A 14,140-nucleotide genomic window follows, 5' to 3' on the forward strand; every position below is an offset into this window, starting at 1 on the left:
TGTTGCTCAGTATGGAAAATCTGTCTCAAGACGTTCTTACACAGACAGGAAGCCAGTCAAACTGCCAGCATGGCTTCTCCTCCTTGATGTCTGAGCATGGGAGCTGAGCTGGGCCTGTTTTTCAGTTAACCTTCACTATTGAATCTCTTAGGAAATGCCTTAAATAAACCTCCAGTGGAAGCTGGAAAATAATGACAAGAAATAAAGATAATGCATCATTTTTACCTTCAGGTTTATTTATTATTTGTTTTTGTCTTTTTGAGACAGGGTCTCGCTATGCACTTCAGGCTGGCCTTGAGCTCTCTTTGTTGCCCAGGCTGGTTTGAACTCACAACCATCCTTCTGCCTCAGCCTCCTGAGTGCTGAGATTACAGATATGTGCCACCACACCCGGCTGTCTTCAGGTTTAGATACCCCGAAATAACTATTCTATTTTCAGTGGGTAAGTATCCTTAGCTTTAGGAGCTATTCCCACTTACGTACTTCTAATTTTTATTTTTAACTGATACATAATAATTAAATATATTTATGGGTGCAGTACAATGTGATAATTCAGTATATATATATCATTGTAGTGATCAAATCAGGGTGATTAGCATTTCCATCTCAACATTGCTTTGTGTTTGGAGGCTTGCAATCTGTTCTCATAAAATATATAATAGGTTGTTGTAAAGTATATTCACCCTATTGTGCTGTACAATACTAGAACTAATTTTTCCTATCTAATTTTATTTTGTACCTGTTATCCAACCTCCCAGGTTCTCATTCCTCCCTACCTTTCCTGGCTTTTAAGCATCACTGTTCTACTCTCTTCTTGGAGGTCAACTGTTTTATCTTTTTTTGTGAGTGAGAACATGCAGTATTTGACTGTGTCTGCTTTATTTTACTTAATATAATATCCTCCAGTTACTTCCATTTTGCTGAATATGACAGGCTTTCATTCCTTTTATGGCTGAATACTATTCCTTTATTCATATATTATTAATTAATACATATCTCCCGCATTTTCTTTATCCATTCATCTGCTGATGTACACATCTTGGTTGATTCCATATCTTGGCTATTGTGAATACTGCTACAATAAACATGGAACTTCAGGTATCTTTTTGATACACTGATTTCATTTCCTTTGGATATATAACCCAAACTGGATCATATGGTAAATCAAAAACAGAGTCTCAGGTTTTCTTGTCTCCTGAAAGATATTTATTTTCACAAAGGGAGGTGAGTGATAGCATGAGGCTTAAGAATGACTTGTCTATGAGCATATGTGAGCATGCCACCAGCCTCAGGATCTAGACCTATTAAGAACTGAAATATTTATACTACTTTCGCCTTGTTTTTAAAATATATAAGGAGGGGCTGAGGATTTAGCTCAGTGGCACAGCGCCTGCCTGGCAAGGGCAAGGTCATGAGTTCGATTCCCGGTACCAGAAACAAAACAAAACTGTATATATATATATATATATATATAGAGAGAGAGAGAGAGAGAGAGAGAGATCCTTCCTTTGAGTCAGAAGGTAAATATTTCTTTTGCCATGGAGTAATTTATTTGGATAAATTAAAAAGTAAGAGCAATTTGAGAAGGGGATGTCCAGCTTATTTCTTTGCTAATAGTGCATCCTACCTACCTCAGGGCTTTTTGATAATTTCCTCTTAATTATTTCCTGATTTGCAGGGTTGTAGTTTTTTAGAAAAATTAGGTTCTATAGAAAACTTATGTACTTATATTACCATCTTTTGGAAATCAGATCCTTTCTTTAAAATCTTACCACATTTCTCTCTCACAGAGGCTGAATTACTTGTGCAACCTTTTTATTTTAAAATACACTTTGATTTCTTTCAGGCTGTTGATTCAATCATTGCATTCTGTATTAAAAGTATTATTCAACTAAAATTATTATGACCTTTGTTCCTTTTATTTCAGGGAATTTTATTAGCATCTTACTGCCTTTGTTTTTTTCTTTTCCTTTTGTTTTTTTGTGAAAGATCCTTATTGTTTTTCCAGGGAAAATTCCTAATTTATTTGGATAGCTCTAAATGTAATTAAATTTTTAAATAGTAGTTAAATTACTTTTTTAATTTATTTTTTGGGGGGACGAACTTGTATTTTGTGCCTTTACCTTTCTATACCTCTTTCAACTCATGACTTAGAAGGTATTGCTCATCTGTATTAAGGACACACAGTATGCACTAGGAAACACCAGAATTCACAAAGCTTCTGTCCCCTTTATAGGCATCTGAAGATGGAATTATTTGACAGTTGGAAAGAAAGTAGCAATGAGATTCCTCAGGAAGAGGGGAAAGAGGCTTTGGTTTCTCTTGATTTACAGACTTTTCTTTCCATGCCTAGCAGAACTTCTCCTCTGTCTCCTGGTCTCCATGCCTAGTAACACAGACTACCTGCCAGGGAGCCTCAGTCTGATCTGTAATAGTCTACCTACTCCCATACTACTGCCTGTAAGGGACAGCATCATATTTGAAGCCTAAAATAATTTCTTACCTTTTCAGAGGTGGAAAAATGTCAGAGGGAGGGAATAATGTATATAATGATTAGTGGAAATAGCGGAGGGAAATTACTAAGGGTGGGGAGGGATATATTTTGCAGTTTAGGAATAAGTTGACTAGTGTGCAAACTAACCCTTTCCTTAAAAATTCAGTTGAAACTGTTGATGAGTCTAGGCCAAGACCTGCCTGTTGGCTGACCTCTGCAGCAGCTGAAGTTGGAGATGATGACAAGGCTATGTGAACGCTAAATGGGAGAGAGACAGACATTCCTGTTGTGTGTCCCACAGGACCTTCCGCCTCTAGCTGACAGCATTATCTATATTTTGGAAAGTCTCCAATCAAGAGTCAAAGATGAGGAGCTGAGGATTTAGCTCAGAGGCACAGTGCCTGCCTGGCAAGCAAGATCGTGAGTTCGATTCCTGGTACTGGGGGTGGGGGGGAGAGGGAAGAGTTAAAGACGAGAAATTTTCCTTACAAGGTGGAAGATGTAGCAGGCACAACCTGTTCAATTTACTTTCTTTGTTCTGTAAGAGATAAAGTCACTACACAAACAAATGAAAATACCTAGGATGGTCTTTCTCTCTTCCTTATTCTCTTACACACACCTGGGCAATAATCCTGCAAACACATACTTCTACTTTATTAGTTTGCAATCAGACCTAATAGTTACGGTCAGAGATATAATCTTTCTGTGAGTGTCTCACCCTCCAGTATTTCCTAGACTAATAGCTAACTTTCTTTCCAGGTTTGGTGGTCTTAAATTTAGGCCCACCCTAGTAGGACAAAGGCTTTTCACCATCAAGAATATTTTTTTTAGTGTTACTACCCCTAAAGGGAAAACTAAAAAGTCATTCCAAGCAACATTTAGGCTGGAATTGTTGCTGAAATGAGTGAAATGGCTGACAGTTTCCCACAATGGCTCATTTGAAGGGAATAAGAGGCACCTAGAAGTTACCATTTGCTAAAAACAAACCCAGCCTCCTTCCTTTATAATTACAGCTTGTGTTATAGGTTTCTCTCTAAAGTGGAGATGTTGCCAAGGCAATAACTTAATAATCTTCTACATGGCTGCTTTTTACATTAATCCACACAGATTTCACAGACATTAATCTTTATAACATACCTATGCAGTCCAGAAGGGCATATTATATTTTTTTGGTCTTTCTTAGCTGGTAGGGAAAGAATATTAGAAAACAAGATTCCTGGTGTTGGTTCTCTCTTCCAAACACACTGCCAACAGCCACTCTGGATTTTGGAGTGGCCTCAGGAGCTTAGCCCAGGACCATGGAGAAAGAAAGAGGAGGAAAGCTAAAGGGGATGCACACAAGGGATCAGAGCAGGGGCCTAGCTAATGGTCACAGCAGGCAGTCCTGCTGTTGAAACAAGATGGAAGGCAAAGAACTAAAGTCCAAAGTCACAGCTAGCAAAGTTTAAGGCCAAAACCCAAGATGGGAATCAAAGAACAGTTCAACATTAAGCAAAAATGCCTAGTGCCAACATTCAGAAATGGCCCTGGGACTGCTCTTTGTGCATTGGTACTCTGCATCCCCGACATGGGGAGGCACCTTTGGGAAACATCCACTATTGGCTTTGGGGGCTAACATTAAGGGGAGCTGGAAAAATCTTCACTAGCCATGCACTTGGCAGGACAGAATGAGGCATACACCCCAGATGAGTCTGGAGCCATAAAGTTCACCAAAGTTGTAACACTGAGGCAGGGTCCGGACCAGAGTGAGCAAGCGAGGTACGTAAGCTGCAGGACTTAATTAGGTACTCACTCTTAGGATCATAAAAAGGCAGTGTTTCCAAGGCTTACAGTGGGGAAGGGCCCTTCCCAACTCAGACCTGACAGCACCAGACCTGGCATCTGGTAGTCTGGTCTCTCTGACATTAAATTGTAAGTCCACTTGGAAACTGAATAGCTTGTGATATTTCTTGAAACAAAATATATTATTAATATTTACTATCTGACACTTGCTAGTACTATATAGAATAGATGAAAATAAACACATAAACTGATGAAACAGAAAGATTATGGTTAGAGTTACAGTAAATACATTTTTTTCTTATCCCTTTGCTGCCCAAAAATGTAGTCTTTGCATCCCAAGATTATTTACTTCAAAAAGAGCTGAAAGGAAGTTACTGCGCTGTGAGACCCAGGCAAGGGGCTGCCACGTGAAGTGATAACAAATTAGAATCAGAGACTCAGAAATAATGGAGCTCAGCATTCTTTATTTTTGTTTCTGATAGTTAACAAGTTCATTTTATTTATATGCTTTTTTTACAGCTTTGACAGAAAGGTTTAGAAGGTATCCATCCATACTAAGTGGCCACAAACGTCTCTTCTAAGACATATAATTTGAGTCATTCTAGATGACTAATCTCAACCTAGTAGGATGTTAAGGCAAAAACAAGACTAAAAAGAACAATGTGAAATTTTATCCAACTCTGTTTTTGAAAGGCCTTCTGGTGCGGTTCTGATTTGGGTTTATTGTGATGATACCTTCAAAATCCACATTCTAAATCTAAACAGGAATGTCTTCAGTTTTCCATTCAGGAAGTGATTTTATTCTTTCCTTTCTTCCACTAGGCTGCACAGATTGGGTTGTAACCCTCTGCTTCTGAGCCTGCCATCCGTGATCAGGATTTATAGTTGCTGACAACTTGCTTTAATAATTCACAAAGAACAGATCCATTTTGTGCTCTCCCTTTTCTCAGTCGAACATTGATGCCTACAGATGGGGAACATGCTTTTTTGTCAGTGAAATAAATCTAGAGGACTCAGAGACACCACAGAAGTAATTCTGAAGGACTTGCCACTACTAAACATTTCCCACCAATGCACAACTAGATAAAACCAGAAGCAGGGCAGGCTCTGCAGTGAACTCTGAGTTCTAGCACTTCTGCTCTCCTGCAGTTTTTCAGAAGGTTGGGTCGATTTATACTGGTAGCCAAAGGTCATGGCTTTCATGTTTTAAGGTAAGGAAATAATTTTAAGGAAAAAAAATGAAATTCTAAATCCACATACTCCCAAAATGTAACCTGTGACATGTATTTGCTAATTGTGGTAGCAACTGTTATGTATTATATATATATATATATATACATATATAACTGCAAAAGAAGATTCCCTTAATTTCTGAGTAGCATGAGACAAGAGGGCAGGAAAAAAGCAGGCTGTGTTATGTAACACCAACTCCTCTGTATCCAGGAAAAAGAGCCTCCTGGGAACATGCCCTTTCTTCATGTTTCTTTAATATTAAATTAGCAAATTCTATGTCAGGCTCAAATCCCCAGAAGGGACCTGGAGCCTGTCAGGATTTACAGTGTCCTGATTATTTTGATAGGTTCTGCTCATTAAAACTCAGAGGTAGAAGAAGAAAGTGCCTCTTCCTTGCAGCCAGCTCTGCTCCCTAAGCAAACAACACCATGGCTCAGAGGCATTGTAGATCATGAAGGCCACAGCCAATTTCAATACTTGGTTCCTCCCTGAAGCCAATAACTGGGCCCTCACCGTAGAGTGGAAACCCCCCTCTAGTAGAGAATGTGCTTATTTAGGTTCACGTAGAAGCCAAAGAGCAAAGAAGTGGTTAGATGAAGAAATCCACCGCCGAGGCCTGTTGCATGAGGCTGGCTGACCCCTGCAGCTCAGGCCTGTGCTCACGTTGGGCTCTGGCATTACTTGAGTTTTCAGTTTGTTTTTGCATTACCCCTTTTCACGAACTTTTCTTCCTTGTAGTTTTCACATATCTCATTCCATTATTTTGTTTGTTTTTGTTTTTGTTTTTGTTTTTTCCAGTACCAGGAATTGAACTAATGACCTAGCACTTGCCAGGCAGGCGCTGTGCCGCTAAGCTAAATCCCTAGCCCCTCATTCCATTATTAAAAGTGTGTTTTGGAGAGGCTGGAAGTAGCAACTCAGTAAAAGTGATGCCTTTGAAGAGTGTTATGTCCAATAAAAAATTAAAAATATCACTATCTGGAAATCAGCTGCCATATGATATATCCTTGAACATCTCTATATGTAATGGATATGGAGATATATATATATATATATATATATATATATATATATGGTTATAGATATAAAATATTAACCATATTTGTATGTGTTTTTCTTTAGGTAACTACAGATAAAAATAACCTCAGTTTTACTTGGCTTTGGTAACAAGTTGGTATCTGCTTTTTTAATACAATTGCTAAATCCACATAATTATAAAGTGAGCTTCAGGATGTAATTTTTCCTTGGCTTTCTTTAAAGTGTACTTTGAGATTGGAGTAAAATAGACTGAATATCAATTGAGGCTTAGAACGTTCCTTGAATTTTAATATGCTACAGCTTTGGTGTTTGGGCACTCTATAAATTCCAGTCACTAAGATCTAATCTTTTCTCATCTGTCTATCACATTTTAAAGGTTGTAGTGGACCTAAAGGAGCACCCAGTTCACTTTTGCAACACTTCCCAAGGCTGAAGCAAGAGTTTATCCCAAAATGAACTGCCTGACAACAGCACTGACCTAACCTTTGCCTCACAAATGTAAATTCTTTGGGTGGTTAAACTACTGTGACTTTGGACACAAGGGATGTGGTCGAGGCCTCGGTAATGAGTTGCTAGAAGCATCCAACTTTCCCAGGAGACACAAAGATACATACTTAAATGGTCAAATTTAGTGTATTTTCCCCTTCACATTCTTAAATACTAATTCCTCCAGTAGAGGACAAATTACTTCCCAAAACTGTTTCTTTTTCTCCCCTGCCTCTCTTTTTTTCTTCCCTCCTTTCTTTCCTTCCTTCCTTGCTTCCCTCCTTATCTGCTATTATCTAGTTGGCATCCAAATATTAAATGGTGTTGAGGTATATAAAACTTCTTTAGACCTTCATATTCTACCTTTGAACTATAAAAAGATAGACAGATAAGAGAGAGATTTGGGGTAGGGCTCAATTAAAGGCCTGAAAATGGAACTCAAGTATTCAGTTTCTTTTGTCCACTCACCATCAAGAGTGTGAAAAAGAACCCATAAGAATGGAAAAATGAGTTTATTTATGTGTTAGTTACTTTTCTCATTGCTGAGACAAAATACCTGACACCCAAAGTTAAAGTAGGAAAGGTTTATTTAGCTCACAGTTTGTAGAGGTTTCAGTTCATAGTCGGCTGGCTCCAAGGCAGGGTGGCGTGGCAGAGGGGGATCACAGAAGAAACAGTTCATGGTGGGCAGAAGCAGGAAGACAGCAAAGCAGTGAAGTAATAAGCAGCAAGCAACAAGCCACAAGCAACCAGCAGCAACCCTCTTTCTGTCTCTTTAATCTTATCCAGGCTACTTCTCTTAGGGAAGGTAGCACTCACACCTAGAGTGGGGCACTCTTAACCCTAGCATCACACCATACATAAATCAATCCCAGCAACAAGTCCTTGGCCCCAGCAGCACACACCCTAGATCCAGGCACTTCCAAAAAGCCCCACTTATGATTACATGAAGCTTTAGGGAGACACCTAGATACAAGCCATAATAATCCACAATTTTGCCAAATTGGAAAGGTAGCTAGTCTGCCCCCAATCTCTTAAGTGCACAGAAGTACTCCAGTTTATAGAGGGGTAGAACAAAAGTCAGGAAATATGCATATGTAGGGTTTATCCAGGCTTGTGCCCAGCAGAGGGGCCCAGAAATGTTGAATCTCCCTTAGCACCAGGGTTGGGGTTGGGGTATGGGGCAGGGAGGCAGTTTTTCTCTCAGAATGAGGAGACTGGAGAAACAGCTTATCTTTTTAAAAAAAAATCGTAATTTTTAAAGATCCTTTTTATCCTTTCAGTGACACAGTCTTTGATTCAGACAGACATGGCTTTGAAATTTTTCCTACCCAATTATTAGTTGTGTAATAATGGACAAGTATAAACTTCTCTAAGCTTTGGTTTCCTATAAATAAGAATAATATATGTATCTCATAAACTTCCTGGGAGAGGGTATATTTCAATACACTTTTAGTGGTAGCCATACTAACTGCATACAAACCCGAGCATCAGAAGAGGATAAAAAAATTACTGGGAGAATAAGCATGAAACAAATAACCCAGCTCCTAATTCACAATAGGATGTATTAATTTAGTCTTCTTTCTTCCTTCCTCTTTTCTTCCTCTCAAAAAAGATTGCATATTTATAGATTATATTAGAATCTTTTAAAAAATCATTATAAGACATAAAATATTCAGAGAATCAACCTGTTCAGTTTTCAGCTTTACTAAGTGATTCCAGTGGTCTGCATAGTATAAGAATTTGAGTTCTGTCAAGGTAACATCTGAATCCTAAACACTGAAAGGAAGCTGGTTTGTAGCTTGAATTTCTTGTCTGTGTTGGAGCCCTTTCAACAATAAGCATTCCCATCTCAGCCTGACTTTTATCTATACAACCTTTATGAAACAAGATACTATCCATGGAAAATATGCCCTACCAGTAAAAGGCACAAACAGGAAAAAAAAAAAAATGCTAAACTCAATCAGCATACTCAGTCTTCTCTTTAGATCAAATAAATCTTTTGCCTTTTAAACTCAATCCGCAAATAGTGTTGACACAGAAAGGAAGAAAATATTTTTGAAATCTAAGAAATAGATAGTGCTGACACAGAAAAACAGAAATTTGGGATAAGTTATGGAGTGGGAATGCCACATTGGCAGAGGCTTGGAAGTATGATATAAATGTTTTTACCATGTGTTCTATAAGGAAATAAGGAAAAGCAATTCACAAACTGTTTCAATAAATTTTCCAGACAGAATTTGTAGTATTAGCTTTACAAATGAGTCTGGTCCTGTATTTATAGAATTATAAGAGTCTTAAGGGGGCCATTATAAATTTTTAGTGGTAGTTGAGTATGCTTTGTATGAGAAATTCTGTGCTATAATGGTGTCTGTGATTTCAGGAATTCTTAAGTGTTTCAGAACTTATCTCCTAAGAATTCCAGAGTTTGTTGTAATTATCTTTAATATTACTACATGTTTCTGTTTTATAGTAAATTGTAAAATGTCAATCATAAAGCAATTGTTCAGAATTCACTCTGAAAAGAGAAATGTTGCATCTTTAATATCTTGCTTGACAGAGAGGCTATGACATTCATAAGTAAATATTCTATATCACTGTATGTAAGACTCCATACTACAAAGTACATGGGCAAGTTAGACATAGGGCCTGCCTTCTTTTGAGGGAAGAAAAATACTGACTTCCTGATGCAAATATAACTCTCAGAATTAAGAGGATAAATTATCTTGGGGAAATAATATTACTATCTGTAGCTGGCAGAAGGTCATGATATTGATGCATTTAAATATCAGTTAATTCCCTAGTAGTCATCTTAGGGAGACAAAAGGGCAAAATCATTTATTTTGAAACTAAAAGCACAGAGCTAGCTGTAAAATATCTGACATATCCTAGAAATGATCAGCAAACCTCAGCACTCTTGCTCACTGTGAAGTCGCTTAACTTTGACTGGATACTCCCTGTGGTAGTTAGGACTAAGACGTCTAAAGATAGATATGTTTCCATGGAAAATTATTTTTACACACTCACCCATAAAAAACAGCAGTCTCATTTCACAAGGCTCCATTCAGTCTCAACACTGTGTTCCTTTCATCTGAACCTTCTAATGCTTCTAGAAACGAAGATTCCACCTTCTGCTGTGGTTTGAATTCTGTGCACAGTTAGGCTATGTTGCAGGAAGCTGGTATTTCCTGGAGCAAGTTAAGGTAAGTGAACCACAGTATTGGATAAATTCAACTGGATGCTAATTCCTTTGTATTATCTTCTGGATACTCATTTAAAATAAAAATACCCCAGGGAGAGCGTAACACGTAAAAGAGCATTAAGCAGTAAAGCCATCAAGTGACTGCCAAGGACTATTTTTATCCTACTTTAAATGCTTTCAAAGAATGTTATTGCTTCTTGAGAACCTTTCAAGACTTTTCAAGAATGTATTTTAAACTCTTATCAGAGGAGATTTCTTGATTTCTCACGATGAGATGCCTATCCACTGGTGTCACAGTAAAATGGGGTGGGAAAATACAGTGTGATATCTGAGTGGTATTAGTCAAAGGAGGGAGTTTTCCCATATGCTTGTCTGTCCTGCATGTTTGCATATGTCATCTCATCAGATCCCTGCTTCAATGGTGTTATGCTGGCCTTGTATTTTTTGTTCATACATATTTGCCATACATAATGATCACATTCATCATAGGGAATTTGTACCTGTACATAATATAACCTAATTCTCTTTTCCCCCATTCCCCTCCCCGCCTTTCAACCTTTTTTCTTCTACCCATTTATGAAAGCTTTGTTTCTATTTGTTTCCTTGCACTGTTTTCCTTTTAATCACTTTCCTTCCTCTCCCTGCTCCCCTTCTCATTTGAATGTGTTCTTATTTCCCAACATCCGTCCTTCATTTTATTCCTTATTTACCCTTGAGGTTTCTCACACAAGAGAAACAGTATCATAATATTTAACCTTATGTGTCTGATTTATTTCACTTAAAATTGTGGTCTTCAGGTACATCCATTTACCTCACGTGTCTCAATTCAAAAACTCATCTATTTACCTCAGAAGTCTCATTATCCTTCTTTATGGCAGAGTAGTACTCTACCACATTTTCTTCATCCATTCATCCACTGATAGAAATATGAGCTATTAAAGATTTGGCTATTAAAAACCGCTGCTGTAAACATGAGTATGCATAAGTCACTGTGTGTGATGCCTTTAACTCTTGCAGGAAGATACCTAGGAGGAGAACAATGGGGCAAGTGGAACGTCTAGTTTAAGTTTTTTGTGGAATCTTCATACTGATTTCCATAATAATTGTACCAGTTTATACTGCTGCCAAGAATGAAGAAGGGTTCCTTTGCCCCACAGCCTTGCTAGAATTTGTTATTGGTTGATTTCTTGATAATAGCCATTCTTTCTAGAGTGAGATGGAAGCTCAGTCTTATAATCTGCATTTCACAAATGACCAGTGTTGTTGAACATTTTTCATATATTTATTTGCTGTTTGTACTTCTTCATCTGAGAAGTGTCTATTCCTTTCATTTTTGGATTGGGTCTTTAAATTTGGGAGGGTATCTGATTTTTAAAATTTTTTTGTACCTTCCGGATATTGTTAGACCTTTGATGAGTAATAGTTGTAAAATTTTTTTCCCATTCTGGAGGTTGTCTCTTCATTCTGTTTGTGTGGGGTTGTTTTGTTTTATTTTGTGTTTGTTTTTCCTATGCAAAAGATGTTTAATTTGATGTGAACCCAGTTGTTGATGCTTTGTAATATTTCCTGTGTGATCAGGGGTTTGTTCATAAGGTATTTGCCTACACCAATGTGTTCAAGAGCTTTACCTATGCTATCTTACATCAGTTGAAATGTTTCTTTTTTTAAATTTTATTTTAAAGAGAAAAAAAGCAATACCGAAATAACAACAAAGACCAAAACAAAACAACACAAAAGCTAAAAAAGATACAGGATTTCAAAACAAGATGAGACACTGGTGCTGGTCTCTGGGTCCTTCTTTTCAGTTCTAGCCTTCCTTCCAGCCGTCACACCTCAGTGAGGGGAGTCACTGATGAGGAGGTAATCTGCTATTTTTCGCAATGCTTGGGCTGTAACTACTTGTTGGATCTTTCTTGCATATCTCTGTTTTCCTGAGAAGCCACTTTGAGGATGCCAACATGTATTGCAGCAGCCATTGATGATATCCTACCAATCTGTCCATAACTATGTAATGTTTGTATTGTTGCTATGCTATTTCATAAATGGATGTATGTTTGTTACTATGTATTTTCAACAAGAACCATTGAGAATAGTCAATGATTATTTGATTGAAAAAAACAAGATGAGAGGAATTAAGAATGGTTATTGTATTACATATTGTTATCTTCAAGTTGCTCAGATTAGATATTCGATCTATTTCAATTTTAGTTTAATGCATGGTGAAAGATATGGGTCTGGGTTTAATCTTTGGAATATGGAAAACCAGCTTTCCTAGCACCTTACTAAAGAAGCTATCATTCTTTGAGTGAAGGTCGTGGTCCCTTTGTCAAAGAGAAGGTAGCTATTGTGCTTGGAGTTGTTTCTGCATCTTTTACTCTGTTCTGATTCTTGAGCCTATTTTTCTTGCCGGTACCATGCTATTTTTAATCACTGTAGCTTTAGCGTATAAATTTAAATCAGGGATTGTGATGCCTCCTGGCTTGCCCTTATTGCCTAGAATTTCTTTTGCTATTCTAGGTCTAATCTGGTTCCATATGAATTTTAGGATTGTTTTCTCTAGTTCTGTGAGGGAGGCTGTTAGTATTTTTATTGGGATTAAATTAAATCTGTATAAGAGTTTGGAAGTATGGCCATTTTTACTACATTGGTTCTGCCTATCCAAGAACAGGGGATATCTTTCCATTTTCAGATATTCTCTTTGATCTTTTGCAGAGTACTGTAGTTTTCAATGTAAGGGTCTTTTACTTTCTTTGTTAGAGTGAATCCTAAGTATTTCATTTTTCTTGATTCTATTTTAAAAGATATTGTTTCCTTAATTTCTTTCTCAGTGAGTTTGTTATTTTTATACAGAATGCTATTGATTTTTGAGTGTTCATCTTGTATCCTGCTACACTGCTGAATTTGGTATTTTTATTGGGATTATTTAGTGGAGTTTTGCAGGTCTTCTTTATATAGTATCATGTCATCAGCAAAATAATGATAATTTAACTTCTTCTTTCCCTATTCATATTCTTTTTATTTCTTTCTCTGGTCTAATTGCTCTGGCTAATGTTTTCAGAGCCATATTGAACAAGAGTGGTAATAATAGGCATCTTTGTTTTGTTACTGAATTTAGAGTGAAAGCTTTCTCTGTTTGTCCATTTAGTATGATGTTGACTATTGGATTGTCATAGATGGCTTTTATCACATTGATGTAAAAAACTTCTATTCCAACTATCTTTAAGCTTTTTACTATGAATCAGTGTTAGACTTTGTCAGATGCTTTTTTGCAACTATTGAGATGATCACGTATTTTTTCTCCTTGGTTCTGTTAATGTGGTATATTACATTTATGGATTTGTGAATGTTGGACCATCCCTGCATCCCTGAGATGAACCCTGCTTGGTCATGTGTATAATTTGATGATTTTCTGCATTCTCTTTGCCAGTATCTTTTGGAGGATTTTTGCATCTAAGTTCATTAAAGAGATGGGCCTGTAGCTTTCTTTTCTGGTTGAATTTTTCTGTAGTTTTAATATAAGAAAATGCTTGCTTCCAGGAATGAGTTTTGGAGTATTGCTTCCCTTTCAGTTTCATTAAAGAGTTTGAGGAGTAGTGGCATTAGTAATGACATTCTTTAAAGTTCTTGTAGGGTTGGGGATATCGCTCAGCAGTAGAGTGCCTGCCTGACAAGTGCAAGGTCCTGAGTTTGATTCCCTGTACCAAAAAAAGAGTTCTTGTAGAATTCAAATCCACCAGTAAATCCATCAGGACCTGGGACTTTCTTTGTTGGTAGTTTTTCTTTCTTTCTTTCTTTTTTTTTTTTTGGTTTTTCTCCGGTACCAGGAACTGAACTCACGACCTTGCGCTTGCCAGGCAGGCGCTTTTGCCGCTGAGCTAAATCCCCAGCCCCTTCCTCTTTTTTTT

At 37.4% G+C, this 14,140-nt stretch overlaps 2 long non-coding RNA genes across 3 annotated transcripts in view; both read left to right on the top strand.

The window, feature by feature from the left end:
* The first annotated feature begins 355 nt into the window (after positions 1-355).
* LOC106147102 lies at positions 356-7,367 on the top strand. 2 transcript variants are annotated; one of them, XR_001231855.1, is made up of 4 exons: positions 356-442; positions 2,661-2,914; positions 5,099-5,487; positions 6,924-7,367. It is a non-coding gene; the product is annotated as an uncharacterized LOC106147102 (long non-coding RNA). The 2 variants fall into 2 exon arrangements; XR_001231854.1 differs by lacking the exon at positions 6,924-7,367 and having other exon boundaries at positions 5,099-5,568.
* Positions 7,368-10,070: 2,703 nt separating this feature from the next.
* LOC102010085 overlaps positions 10,071-14,140 on the top strand; it is a 79,546-nt gene continuing 75,476 nt past the window's right edge. The window contains exon 1 of the long non-coding RNA XR_264565.2: positions 10,071-10,236. This is a non-coding gene — a long non-coding RNA (uncharacterized LOC102010085). The remainder of the gene's footprint in view (positions 10,237-14,140) is intronic.

This window comes from Chinchilla lanigera, unplaced genomic scaffold (genome assembly GCF_000276665.1).
Source record: "Chinchilla lanigera isolate Chin_1 unplaced genomic scaffold, ChiLan1.0 scaffold00117, whole genome shotgun sequence".
In the NCBI taxonomy this organism is placed as follows: domain Eukaryota; kingdom Metazoa; phylum Chordata; class Mammalia; order Rodentia; family Chinchillidae; genus Chinchilla; species Chinchilla lanigera.